General features: G+C 33.7%; 1 protein-coding gene across 15 annotated transcripts in view; it reads left to right on the top strand.

The window, feature by feature from the left end:
* Nucleotides 1-14,380, top strand: part of RALYL (RALY RNA binding protein like) — a 768,288-nt gene that overhangs the window by 170,821 nt on the left and 583,087 nt on the right. The gene's annotated exons all lie outside the window — the stretch shown is intronic.

Here is a 14,380-nt window from a genome sequence, read left to right as displayed (position 1 = left end):
CATGTAAGATGATCTCCCAAAATTGAAAGGGAATATGTATGCATCAAAATGGCTAATGAGCACTAAAGCCATTAAAAAGCTATATGACCTAAGAGAGCTAATTATTCAACCTTTGTAGATATCATTTTTTAAATTTGCAAAACAAAGATTGAGAAATGGATACGGTCTACCTCTAAAACAATTTGCAGTTTAGTTAGAAAGATAATGTAAACACTTTGCATAAACAATAGCTACAACTACTGAAGATCTCTGGCAGTGGGAGTGAACATGATGGTGTGTAAGGAAAATGCACTATTTAATAATGAGAGATATCAGAGATGGAGAAAGATGTGGACTCTATATACAAACACATAATAGCTGAATATTATTCCTTTTAAATCAGGTTTTCACCAACAGTGGCAAAGGATTAGATAACTGGAGAATCATAGGAAATAGACTCTTTATGACATAACATACTAATATCTTAGGTTATTTAAGGCAGATGAGAGGAGAAACTTTACTGTGACATTTGGGGAAAACACTCTATAGAAATTCTCTTGAAAACAAAGCCACCTACATATTACACAGCAATATAAGAGAAACAAGCCTCATTTTCTTTCTGTCTTTCTTTCTTTCTGTGTCTTTCTTTTCTGTCTTTTTTTTTTTTCTTTGATGGAGTGTCACTCTGTCACCAGGCTGGAGTGCAGTAGTACTATCTCTGCTCACTGCAACCTCTGCCTCCCAGGCTTGAGTGATTCTCCTGCCTCAGCCTCCTGAGTAGCTGGGATTACAGGTGCCTGCCATCCCACCCAGCTATTGTGTTTGTTTGTTTGTTTTTTTAGTAGACATGGGTTTCTACCATGTTGGCCAGTGATCTACCTGCCTCAGCCTCCCAAAGTGCTAGAATTACAGGCATTAGCCACCTGCCCAGCCTTGTTTTCTTATAATACCATTATATGTTGTTAGATAATTTTTCATATCTTTCAATAAGGTTTATATCTCTCAGGAAAATACACTGTTTTTCAGATGTCTCACAAAATTCAGAGGCTAGGAGAAGCATACAGCTTTTCTATAATTTTTGAGAATATATTGATGTCTGCAAATTGTGTAACAAGACATAGCAAGCTCTCCCATACTTTTCTTCTGTTAAGAAATACACTTTTATAGTATCTTTCATCCCAGACCACTTGAGTGTTATTACAATTTCACCCTGTCCTTTTGCTTTATCTCATTATTATAGGCAAGATATCTAAGCAAATAAGTAATACTGAAAGGCCTCAAATCACAGTGGACTAGAATTTTAAAAAGTTCTATTCTATTGGTTGAAGGTTTAGAAAAATGATTCCAGATCTATGTTGTCACTGACTGGGCTTAGAAAAGTCATCTTCTTCCTTTTTCAATTTTCTCACGTGGTAATGAGGGAGTGTCTTAAATGGTTCTAAGATCACTGATTTCTAAAACTATGTGATTCTATCATAGCATTTTACCAGCAAGCCTCCCACTTGTGCTGTATGAAGAAGTTTCATTGAGTTGATGTTTCTTGATGTATTTTGCTCTTCCGTTAAGAATTTGTAACTGAAAAATGGAGTCAGTCAAATGCATAAGAATCATAAAAAAGTACATGTATCTATTTAGATATGTGCAAACATTCTCCTTTTTCAAAGAGAAAGAAGTCTAGATACAGAAAGATGTGTGTATATTACATATGTAGTTTAAAATTGTGGTACATATAATTTATTTGTAGGGATACTGAGTTAGATGATAATGTACTATTATAATTTTGATGCAAAATCCTTTATCTGAAATCCTTAGAGATAGTTGGAATTTATAATTAGAAAAGTAATATGATGTATATAACATGTCTTATGCAACACTCCCAGCAGCATTTGGTCAGAGTATTAGTCTGCTTTCAGGCTGCTGATAAAGACATACCTGAGACATTTTAATAATATCCATTCTGACTAGTGTGAGATGGTATCTCACTGTGGTTTTGATTTGTATTTCTTTACTGATGAGTAATATTGAGCTTTTTTTCATATCCTTGTTGGCCTCATGTATGTCCTCTTTCAATAAGTGTCTGTTCATGTCCTTTGCCCACATTTTAATGGAGTTGTTTGGGTTTTTTCTCATAAATTTGTTAAACGTTTTTATAGATGATGGATATTAGGTCTTTGTCAGATGCATAGTTTGCAAAAATATCCTCCCATTGTGTATGTTGTCTGTTTACTCTGTTGATAGTTTATTTTCCTGTGAAGAAGCTATTTATAGTTTAATTGGATCCCATTTGTCAATTTTTGCTTTTGTTGAAATTGCTTTTGGCATCTTCATCATGAAATCTTTGCTTGTTCCTATGTCCAGAATGGTGTTACCTGGGTTGTCTTTGAGGGTTTTTATAATTTTAGGCTTTCAATTTAAATCTTCAATCCATCTTGGTTGATTTTTATTTATGGTGTATGGAAGGGATCCAGTTTTAGTCTTTCACATATGGCTAGTAAGTCACTTCAGCACCATTTATTAAAGAAGGAATTCTTTCCCCATTGCTTATTTTTGTCAGCTTTGTTGAAGATCAGATAGCTCTAGGTGTATGGCCTCATTTCTGGCATCTCTATTCTGTTCCGTTGGTCTATATGTCTGTCTTTGTACCAGTACCATGCTGCTTTGGTTACTGTATCCCTGTAGAATAGTTCGAAGTCAGGTAGCCTGATGCCTCCAGGTTTGTCCTTTTTGCTCAGGATTGACTTAGCTATTCAGGCTCTTTTGTGATTTCATATGAATTTTAAAATACTGTTTTTCTAGTTCTGTGAAGAATATCATTTGTAGTTTGATAGGAATAATATTGAATCTTTGGGCAGTGCGGTGATTTTAATGATAATTGATTTCTCTATCCATGATCATGGAATGTTTCTTCTATTTGTTTGTTTCATCTCTGATTTCTTAGAGCGGTGTTTGTGGTTCTCCTTTTAGAAATCTTTGACCTCCCTAGTTAGCTGTATCATAGATATTTCACTCTTTTTTTGGTAATTGTGAATGGGATTGTGTTCATGATTTGGATCTGATCTTGGCTGTTATTGGTGTATAGGAATGCTAGTGATTTTTGTACTTTGATTTTGTATCCTGAAACTTTGTTGAAGTTATTTATCAGCTGAAGGAGTTTTGGAGCTGAGACTAGATAATTTTCTAGGTATAGAAATGCATCATCTGCAGAGACTGATGGTTTGACTTCCTATTTGGATACTCTTTATTTCTTTTCCTACCCGATTGCTCTGGCTAGGACTTTCAACACTATGTTGCATAGGAATGATGAGAGAGGGCATCCTTATCTTGTGCTGGTTTTCAAAGGGAATGCTTCCAGCTTTTCCCCATGTGGTTTGATATTGTCTGGGTTTGTCATTGATAAGTCTTATTATTTTGAGATATATTCCTTCAATATCTATTTTACTAATCATTCTACCATAAAGACATATGCAATGTTCACTGCAGCGCTACTTAATAATAACAAAATCATAGAATCAGACTCAATCTCACCAATGACAGATTGGATAAAGAAAATGTGGCATATATACACAATGGAATACTATGCAGCCATAAAAATTAATGAGATCATGTGGGAATATGGATGGAGCTGGAAGTCATTATCCTAAGCAAACAAATGCAGGAACAGAAAACCAAGTACTGCTTGTTCTCACTTATAAGTGGAACCTAATAATAATAACTCATGGACAAAAAAAAGTGGGGGAACAACATACACTAGGGCCTACTTGAGGGTGGAGGGTACAGGGAAGGATAGGATCAGAAAAAGTAACTATTGGGTACTAGGCCTAGTACCTGAGTGACAAAATAATTTGTACAACAAACCTCCATGACATTAGTTCACCTCTAAAACAAGCCCACACATGTACTCCTGAACCTAAAAGATAAAATTTGATTCACTAATTAAGATGAAAATGAAAATAAATAGAAAACTAAAAACACTGTCAGTGGAATCATGTTGCTTGTGGTTCTAACTACCTAACTTCCTTTGATTTCTCATCATTTTCAAGCCCGAATCACCTTCATTCTCATTGAATCTTTTTTTGAAAGTTTTTACATTTTTAATTTTTGCAGTTACATAGTAGGTGCATATATTTTGGGGTTATATAAGATATTTCGATGCAGGTCCATAATGTGTAATAATCACAGCAGTGTAAATGGGGCAGCCATCACCTCTAGCATTTATGGTTTCTTTATGTTCTGTGAACCACACATCACTTATATATTTAGGTTACTTTCTGCTCAAGATATCGAGAGTCATTTTCTCTTCTTTACCATTTAGTATCTTGACTGCAATCCACAAGCAATACCCAATACTGTGGTGGATACAAACTGTCCTGGTTTCCAGTGTGGACCAAGTCCTTAATGAACCATATGATTCTTTATTATTCTGAGCTTCTTGAAGTTTAGAGTTATCACTTAACATAATTTTTGCTTTTCACAGTCTGTAAGAGAGCACAGATGTGCTCTCTTATTGTGATGTTTAATAAATACCTCTTGAATGAAAGAATAAAGTAGGTATTTTATACCTAATTCAATAGGAGTTTGATTCTCACAGAGTTAAAGAACAAAAGCTATTTTATGGAACACACTAATCCCACTATCAGGAACCTATAGAAAGAACCATTTGATCCCACTTGTAGGAATTGAACACATGGATGTTAATGGTACAAAAACGGTATGCAAACTTATTTTTTATTGGGGACTGTCCTTTCTAATGATTTTGAATCATTCTTCTAATATTATATTTAATAATAATGAGCATTCAACTTATGTGCCAAAGTAGATATAAATACTTTATTAGAATATGTCATCCAACAAATACTTTGAAATATGTAAGAATGAAATGAAAAATCCTTAGCATAAATAAATCCACCAGTCTTTATAAATTCTCAATCTACCAGAGCCTTGGCTGATTGAGCAACATGACTGCCATTGTAAAAGTTTCCAAAAAAACACTAGTGATTTCCATTTTCTTTCCTTGCAAACTGGTGGACTCAGACAAGCAGAATATAATGAAGCAAGGTAACATTTTTAGAAAGGAAAAAGCTTCTAGAGGTTTTTGAAGAATAAGTAAATATGTTTACAAGAAAAATGTACCATACATAATGTGTTTGCAGCTTTAAAAAGCCCTTTGTAAAGGTGACACACCAAAGACGATTTAAAATCTAAGTCACTGTAGGATGGCTTATGTTGTCATGAATAGAAAATTGAGTTATAGTCAAGGAACAAGGGCTGGCACTTCTTTGCAAAGAATAATTTGAACTAAGGCTCAGTATTTGGAACAGTTTTATTTTACATTTTAATAAAACACCTGACAGAGTGTATGCCCAGTAAAAATTGTAATTTGGCAGATAATACTAAGGATTTCCAAGCATGCCAGAAATATTTCAAGTGGATCTGAGTAACGAAAATAAAATTGTATAGAAGTTTTATTGTCAGCAAATACAAGATAATGTTTTAGAAGCAGGTTATATGTGTGAGTCCAAAAAGGTTACCACTTACCTACCTATAGCAGAGGCAATTACTACCACTAGAAAGACATGGATAAAAGAAATTTGTGTCATGGGAGGCTAGCATGTATAAGGCATGACATCTCCCATTGAGGAAGCAGGGTGCTTGGCAAGTTGTCAAAACTAAGCCTCAAATTACTGGAATAACAGAAATTTGATTACTGCATGGAATATGAATTAGAAGAGTAGTCAAATCAGGAGAAATGGTCCAAGTTGGAGCAGGACTTCCTACAGATTCTCTTGACTCTGATGCTTATGAGTTTCTTAATTTCTTCTATATTGAGAGTATTTTCTTGTCTTCTTGATTAAAATGCATGTTAGTTTCTGACCTTGGGGATGAGCTGGATTTTGCAGTTCCACATCATCAACTCTGGCAAAAGACAGAGTTTGTAACAAAGACAAGTGTCCAGTTTAGTCAGTTTACCCTGCCTGGAATATTACGTACAAGTTGGGTCTCATATGTGTTAAAAAACATACAATGAAGCTGAACAAGAGCCACTGAAGTAAAAAGAGTATTGTTTGCAAGTTGGAAAAGAATGTAAAAGTAATCTAAAGTATACTATGTCCAGAATAAAAGGCAGAGTTAATGGAATTGTGGCTGGTACTGATAGACTAAACAGACATATTTTCTAAATCCTGAAATCATTATGAAAAAGTTTTACTTATATCAATGGATTCTAGACTCTGTATTTTAAGTATCACAAATAGTGTAATTTAAAAGTATAGTTTACTGAGGGTCTGGAAACTGAATAAAGTGCCCTTAGTGAGTCCTGTGAGCAGGTAAATTTGGGATATGCTGACTTACAAATTTTGTGTTTTTTTTTTTTTTTTTTTTTTTTTTTTTTTTTTTTTTTTTTTTTTTTGAGACAGAGTTTTGCTCTTGTTGCCCAGGCTGGAGTGCAATGGCACGATCTCGGCTCACCGCAACCTCCGCCTCCTGGGTTCAGGCAATTCTCCTGCCTCAGCCTCCTGAGTAGCTGGGATTACAGGCACGCGCCACCATGCCCAGCTAATTTTTTGTATTTTTAGTAGAGACGGGGTTTCACCATGTTGTTGTGTTTTATTTGTTTTTTCTGGCCCTCAAAATGTCATGTGGGCTAAACAATAAATGGAATCTTGAAGAGTTTAAAATAAATTATATCCTTAATGGGTTGTCAAGAGAAACTGAAAATATTCCTTTGAAAACAGCCTTAATATTTTGAGGTGATATCATCAAAGGTAACTTATTTTTTAAACAATTTTTTTTTGTAGATAATACCACTTTCATAGTCTGAGGCAATTAAAAATATATACTAATTTGTTCTCTAGTAGGTAGAAAGTTAAGTCCTTAGGAACAGGTTCTGCTTTAGTTTTCTTGAACATGTGGGAGTGTCCTTTTCTATACTAACACTTCTCAAAGAAGACTCAGTCTTTTATCCGCCCACTCTGCTCAAATACATCCCACACATCTTAGAAACTAGGAAAATAGAGTTGTTTTCATGTAAACCATTGAAAATTGGGAATGATCCCTCCAAACAAATATCAGAATTCCACATCCATAAAACCAGTGTTCACTGAACTTAGGCTTAGCTTAGAGTTTTGCAAAGTTTCAAGATACAAATAAATTATATTACCAGTGTTAATAGAGTTGTCAACGTTCAGCATTGAGAAAAAATAAATAATAGAATGTGAGAATGGTATGTGCATATGTTCCTCTGATTTATTTGAAGAATTTAATAAAGCAATGAGATTATTGACTAAATGCTGCCAATTTGGTTCTTTTGAAGTCATGTTTAGTATAGTTGCCTCTTTCTAGAACACATGCTCTTCAATGTTTGCTTGGATAGATAAGCTACATTTTGTTTTTTGATTATCCTTAAACAACTACAATCAAAAACAGATATCCACTTAATTGTTTTGCCTTCAAGGTAACATTTATGTTTCTATCCATTTATGCCATCTTCTCTGCAAATGACAACACATTTTAATATGTTTCAGTCAAGTCGTATCATAAGGTCAGCCATTTGGAGTTATCTCTGGTGTTTTGAACTCACAATATTAAAGTAAGATTGGGCATAGCTTGCTATATTTAATCTTTTCAATATATATAGTTTTTGAATTAGGCAAACTCTTATTTCCAAAAGATAAACATGCATTTGAGAGTTTAATTATGTATTTCTTCAGCATTTCATCTATTTTAGGCATATATGAATAAATAATACATGTGCATTTAAAATTCAATTTCATAGACACTAGTATACCCCTGAAAGCAATAGATGTGATTAGGAGACAGAAGAATTGGCCTTTGTAAAATTTCACTAAAGTTGCAGCAGTGTTATTTGTTGATAAATGAGAGAAACACACTACCCATAAACTATGGCTTTAGTTATACTGAACCGAGTCTAGAATTATGACAATTATAGGGTTCCCACGAGATCTAGGTGATGTGCCTTTTTGGGATGCTAAGTTTTGTCCTTGAGACACTTCACTTTTTTCACTTATCTCCAGCATTGAATAAAGCCCCTTGCCCTGCTTTGTTTGCTGTCTTATGTGTCGTATGATTTCTTTGGTATCATAGTTTACTGCTTCATAAGAATTCATACAGTTTTCTTACATTTTGGGTGCTCACCACATGCGAGACCAGGTGTTCTAGTCCTGCATTTCTGTATTTTCTCCTTTACGGTGAATCGTACTTGTCTTTCAAGTTCAATTTTGCTCTTGGAAACCTGCCTGTTCTCTCAGTTCCTGCTTCGCTTTTGGTAGCGGCCTGCTTCTCAGATGTGGCTCCATGTTCCACAGCCTGTGGTTATGTCCCAGCTACTTTCTAGGAGAAGGAAATTTAGATTTGAGCAGAACATTTAAATAAACAAAATTCAAGTTGTCTCCATGGGTTATAATTATAAAGAAATCTTACTGTAGGAGGCATTGGGAAGATCCAGTTTTAGTAATCCTCTAAAGGATTGGTTAATCGTAATTATTTAATTATATTTCTATCAATAATAGCAGTGGCAAGAAAAGTAATAAAATTAGGCCTAGATTGGTTTTCGCCAATTTAAATGCAGTGATTTATGTTCCCCTGACTGATTGTACAGCTTCACTCACATACGGTGTGAGGTCAGTATTTATTAAACTGTGCATCCAAGTGTTTGTAAGTAAAAATGTAATACTTCTTAGCATTCATATTATCATGATAGTGTGCTTGGAGGTATTTTTGATATCAGCTTTAATAATTAATTTTACCTGAAATAAACCTAGTAAAATTTTTTAAATCTCTAAAGACAATAACTTATAAAACAAAAATAATGCTTAAACTGTACCCTCACTTCCATTAATAGGATGGACCAAGTTTTAAGACTGCCTCTTCCACTTAAAACAAAGAACAAAAGAAGAGATAAAATGTAAAAGCATCCAGACATATAGATGTACCAACAAGAGAATAATCATGTAGACCAAAATACAAATGTGGGCAGGAATTGAGTGAGAAAAAGTTGCTTTTATCCTAGGAAGATTTGCCAAATCTGGAAACATCTTAGTTTTGGTTTTTCTCAAGCTCCAAAAAGAGAAAAAAAAACTGTACTCTTCTAATATCTATAAAATTATGCCTTTTAATACTGTTTTATTAATGTTAGACTATTATGACTAACCTGATTTCACAGATGTTTGGCTATTGTGTTATATCACCCGTTAAGTGATAAGAAATTTTAATGGTGGTAGACTATATGCTTCTCAAAATAGTGTGTGTGTGTATGTATGTGTGTGTGTGTGTGTGTATGTACACACACAATTATGAATATATATATTACATATATATAAACACACACATACTTTACTGTAGAAACAACATGCATTTTGGTTTCAGAACTGTGTTTGAATTCGACTTTCCTCCATTTCATGTGGTGCAGTTTATTTAATTCCTCTGAAGCCTTATTTATCTGCAAAATGGGGAGAATGATACCTGTGTTCCAGGTTCCCTTCCTCCTCACATCTAACTCATTATTGATTAATTGTTATTTCTTCCTTGGAAAAAAAAATATGATAGGCATAGTATTTCTGAGATATAAGCCAATCAATGTATTTTCTTGTTACTTTCTAGTCCCCAGTTGCCCCATCAGTCTCTATCAAGAGCCACCCCTGGTAGACCTTCCTTGGAGAGTTAGTTTCATATTATGGAGAGGATACTCTCCATATGAATTTACTAGGTCTTCAGGCTCCTGGCCTGTAAGAATAATGGCCAAGTGATGTAATATAAATTCAGATTCAATGGAAAGAGAAATGGAAAAGCTTACTCTTTCTGGTCCTTCAGAATGTAGGGAAGAAAAAGAAGCAAGTAGTTAACCACATGTCTTTTCCTGTTTGAAACCTTAGAAGTGGAAAAAATAATGAACAGATGCTTGTGTCTCTTCTTATTGAGAGGCTACTTAAAATAGGCCAGCATCAGTGGTGCAGGTCCAATAAGAGTAAAAATAAAAAGGGGTTTCAGAAAATGTTTAAGCACGGGAAGTATTTAAATGAGCCATCCAAAGTGTCCTTAACAGATGCAGGAGTTTCTAGCTGCTTTGTGGTGGGCAGCACGATCTATGCATTGAGAAGTAGACTACCTGCACCAGGGGCTCCGTAACTGAGCATGAGTGTCTTCCCACAGAATCCTAGGTCTGGCAGCTCAGGCAGAAGCTGGGTGGAGGGTGGGATTGTGTTCAGAAGGTCTAGCAGTGCACCAAGAGTCAAAACGAGACCAAGTCAGCAAAAGGAGGACCCCCTAGGTCCTAACATTCATCATACAAGAAAACAAAATTTCATCAAGTACAATCCCAGTAAGAAGCCAGGGAAACTTCCAGTGACCAAGTGGTAAAGGGAAATTCTCCAAAGGGAAGAGATGACCCCAAAGGCAGTCATGACACTGTTTCCAATCTCATTGAGGGCATTTAAAACTCCTTGTCCTACACAGAAGTCACATGCTCCTATATGACTAAGATTTTAAAGTTTTACTGTTTATATTTGGATCTTTAAGATACTGAACTGTATATATGTGTATATCTGTATAAAATATAGGCAGGATCTAATTTTTCTCATTTTATCAATTTCCATGTGGATAACTTCTTGTTCCAGCTTTCCTACTTATCTCAGAGGAAGAGGGGTCCTTCTTAACACTAATTCTTCCACCTGTTCTTTCAGTTTCTCCATCTTTACACCTTTTCAAAATCCTACTCTATTACTTAACCTATTTCATTTTTCATCTTAATTTCTATTTTCTACTATTTTTATGTTCTCTGTTTACAAACAGGCTTATGTTCCCTCTGTTTCCTTTAACCCACGTTTATACGTCACTTAAGGCCACTATATTTAATTTCTATCAGATTCTTTGATAACATAGGTTTGGTGTGCATGCGCTTAACTTTCTCCCAATCAAACTTAGACTGCAGTATTTATCTATGAACTGTTTACTAAGTCAGTTAACCGGTTTTTGTCCCTCACCCAATTTATTCTTTTTGCTGCATCTAATGTGGCCTGTTTTCTTTTTCACAGTGTTCTCACTTTCAGTTCTGTAACATTATTTTTCTTTGGTTTTCTTTCCGTCTCCCTGGTCACTATTTCTGTGGCATATTTTTCTTGCTGTTTCCCTCTCTCAATATAATGAATCTGTCCATGGGGAAAAACTAGAAATCATCTTTGAAACATTAAAGTTCTGTTGATAATATAAATGGCATTGATGATTAGAAACACAACTCATCTCTAATGTAGTTATTTGATTTCTCCAAATTATAAATAAATTATATAATCAAATTAATATTATAAAAATTTATTTAGTTTTACATTGCAGATGCTTTCTTTCTCCTATTTTTCTCTGTGGTTGAGAAAATAATACCTAACGTTGTTAAAAAATGAACACATGCTAGTTAAAATACATTTGAGATAGAAATCAATTATGTGTTATTCATCAACATTAAGCCAGGACTAGACATTTTAAAAAAACTGCAATGAGGTTCTTTTTATTGAAATGTAACCTAAATAACTCTTTTGAAATAGTCATCATTAAGATTGTCACTGGTTATTTTTTATGGTTTAACACTCTCAAATCAATGTTCATCTTACAAAAATCTATACATAATACATACTGATGCATAAAGAATGCATCAACTAAGCAGATTGTTCTATGGTGGCTTGGATTTTCAAACATTTGCAAGTTAAATTCAATATTACTGTATAAATTTGAAGAATTAACTGAAATTAACATAATTTATTTATTCTGTTAGTGAATAACCAAAATTTTAAAGTTACTCAAGCTATTTTAAATGCTTATTAGGATAATTGTAATTACTCATTTCTATTTAAAATTTAAATAATGTTAGCCCTATAGTGTTTGGTGAATATAAAAACATATATCATTGAATTATAAATCATTTCCCCTCCAGCTGCCAACTTGAAATGCCAGGCATTTCACTTATCTTCATATTTCATGTAATATTGAACTATTTATGGTCCCTACACTGCCATATGTAACAGAGCAATATTCATTAACCCTTCATGCTTCATGAAGCAAAAGGAGTTATATTATTTGTGAGCTTCTTTCATAATAAAGGCTGGTCAAATTTCTTATTTATCTTTACCACCTCAAGTGATTGTAGGCATCTAGAGTTCCTCGACTAAGAGTGTTTATTAATTTGTTTTCTTTTTTTTTCACTTTTAAATGATAAACTTTAATTGCATTCAAAAACAAAAGACTCTTAAGAGGAAATTATTAGCCAACATTTGAAACTATTAAGTATGTTGTGAACTCTAAGATTAATTCCATAAAGTAAAGCTCAGATATATCTTAGTAAATGTATATAGCACCAGAAACTGCACTTGTCTATAAAGGTCAATAATAAGCAAATACAGACACAGTCAGAAATGAATTTTTGGTAAACAAAGATAATATACCAAATTACTACAAGATAATGAAAGTTATTATATTTCATTAATAAATCATATAAGTTATTTTTGTGAAAAGGTATTTGGTAGCTGTAATATTTACTTATTTTATTTATTTTTTTGAAAGTTCCTATTTCTTTTCTTTTTTCTTTTTTTTTATTGCATTTTAGGTTTTGGGGTACATGTGAAGAACGTGCAATTTGTTTTCTTCCTAGTAATAAACCATAAGCTCATTGAGGTTAGGCAGTAGGTTAATCTTTTAGTCATTATATTCTCAGTGCTTAACAAATTATCTGATTGAGATGAATAAATGCATTTATATTCAAGCATTTTGTTTTTATTTTTGATATAGTTATTCACTAAAATCCACTCATATCCCTTCTTGATGCCTGATGTTGTCAAAACAATATTAAAATATATTGCCTCATGTCAGAGACCTTCAATATTATAACTGAAGACACAAGTTAATATATGCAGATCCGTTTCAGTATAAGACATTGTCCTGTTAATTCTACTCGAATGTCACAGAGTACAAATCAAATAGGTATTCAGAAAATAGTGTCTTTTGTGGAGAATCGGACTCATATAAGTGACAGTTGAATAAAGCTTACAGAAAAATATTTTCAACAAATAGGAGGAAACTTTGCTTTACATTATTGGAGATTATAGAAGGCTCCAGACTTTATTTAAAAAGAGTATGTTTGGAAATTTTGTGATATTTCATCTAGATATAAAGGATTCTGAAAGACAGTCAAAGTACTTTTTACTTCAGAGAGAGAGAAAAAAAAATATGGGTCTAATGAATGACTGAAGAAAAGATTGCATCCAGTGGTGTGTTGAGGTATATTGAAGGTAGATTGAAAAGTGGATAAACTGAAGTGGAGAGTGGAATCGAGTCAATGAAGACCTGGGTTAAGGTTGGGACAGCAGGTGTGACAGGAAGTAAAAAGAAGATGGAGGTGATTGATTTGAGACAGTTAAATGAAAAACAAACAAACAAAAAAAAAAGGGTGGTCAAACTGCAAGGAAGGTGTCAAATCTGGATAAATAAATAAACAAAGGTGCTATATCAAGGTGGAAGAATAGAGAGATGTAGGTGAGTTTGAGTGTAAAATTTGAGATGGTGACTAGATGCTTATATGAAACGTCTCAGAGGATAAAGAAGCAACTAAAACTATGTTACACAAAATAATTTCCATGTCCCACATACCATATCAAATGTATATACATGTTCACACAGTTTTAGTCTCTAATTGCCTATTTTTTCTAGGAAATTTTCTTCACTAACTCTCATTTCTATAAAACGTTTTATAATGACTTTGTATCAAGAAGAGTAAGATGTTAAATAATCACTTTAAACATAAACTACCTATTTGAAAAAGAAAGTTTCCTTTTCTTTAAAATGGGAGTAATAATACTTGCCCTACGTAGCTCACAGGGTTGTTGTAAGGATCAGAAGAGGGGATGGACACGAAAGCACTTTGAAGACGAAAATCCTTTCCAGATGCAAGTATCACAATTATGATCACACAGTGTCCTCTGTGTGAACCTGAACGATTTTCCGTTTCCATTTATCACATGACTCCTCTAATTCCTGTAAAGCATGTCCCATAAGATTTGTATCATATGACTCTATTTTAATCAATAACAAATGCATTTTCATGAAAGCATAATATTGTTTCTATTATAGATATTCTTTGAACTCTGGAAGAAGACTAATACACATTTCAAGGACCATTATACTTCTAAGGGTTTATTCTTCTCTCTCTTTCATTTCATACCTTCCTTTCTCCTGTATTATGTGCGTGCAATGAAATTTTCATTGAGTGAAGTACCTTATAAAAACTTGACTCTAAGTCCCATCCTCCTTTCTTTCCCCCGATTTTACCTTTTCTTACTCTGTGAATTCAAATTCTCTGATAAGCACCACCCATGGCTCTATGGATTGACACCATTCTGTCCTAGAAACC

The sequence above is a fragment of the Saimiri boliviensis genome, chromosome 15 (genome assembly GCF_048565385.1).
Source record: "Saimiri boliviensis isolate mSaiBol1 chromosome 15, mSaiBol1.pri, whole genome shotgun sequence".
In the NCBI taxonomy this organism is placed as follows: Eukaryota; Metazoa; Chordata; class Mammalia; order Primates; family Cebidae; genus Saimiri; species Saimiri boliviensis.
The sequence above is the reverse complement of the archived record's forward strand: the minus strand, read 5'-3'. Positions and strand labels throughout refer to the sequence as shown.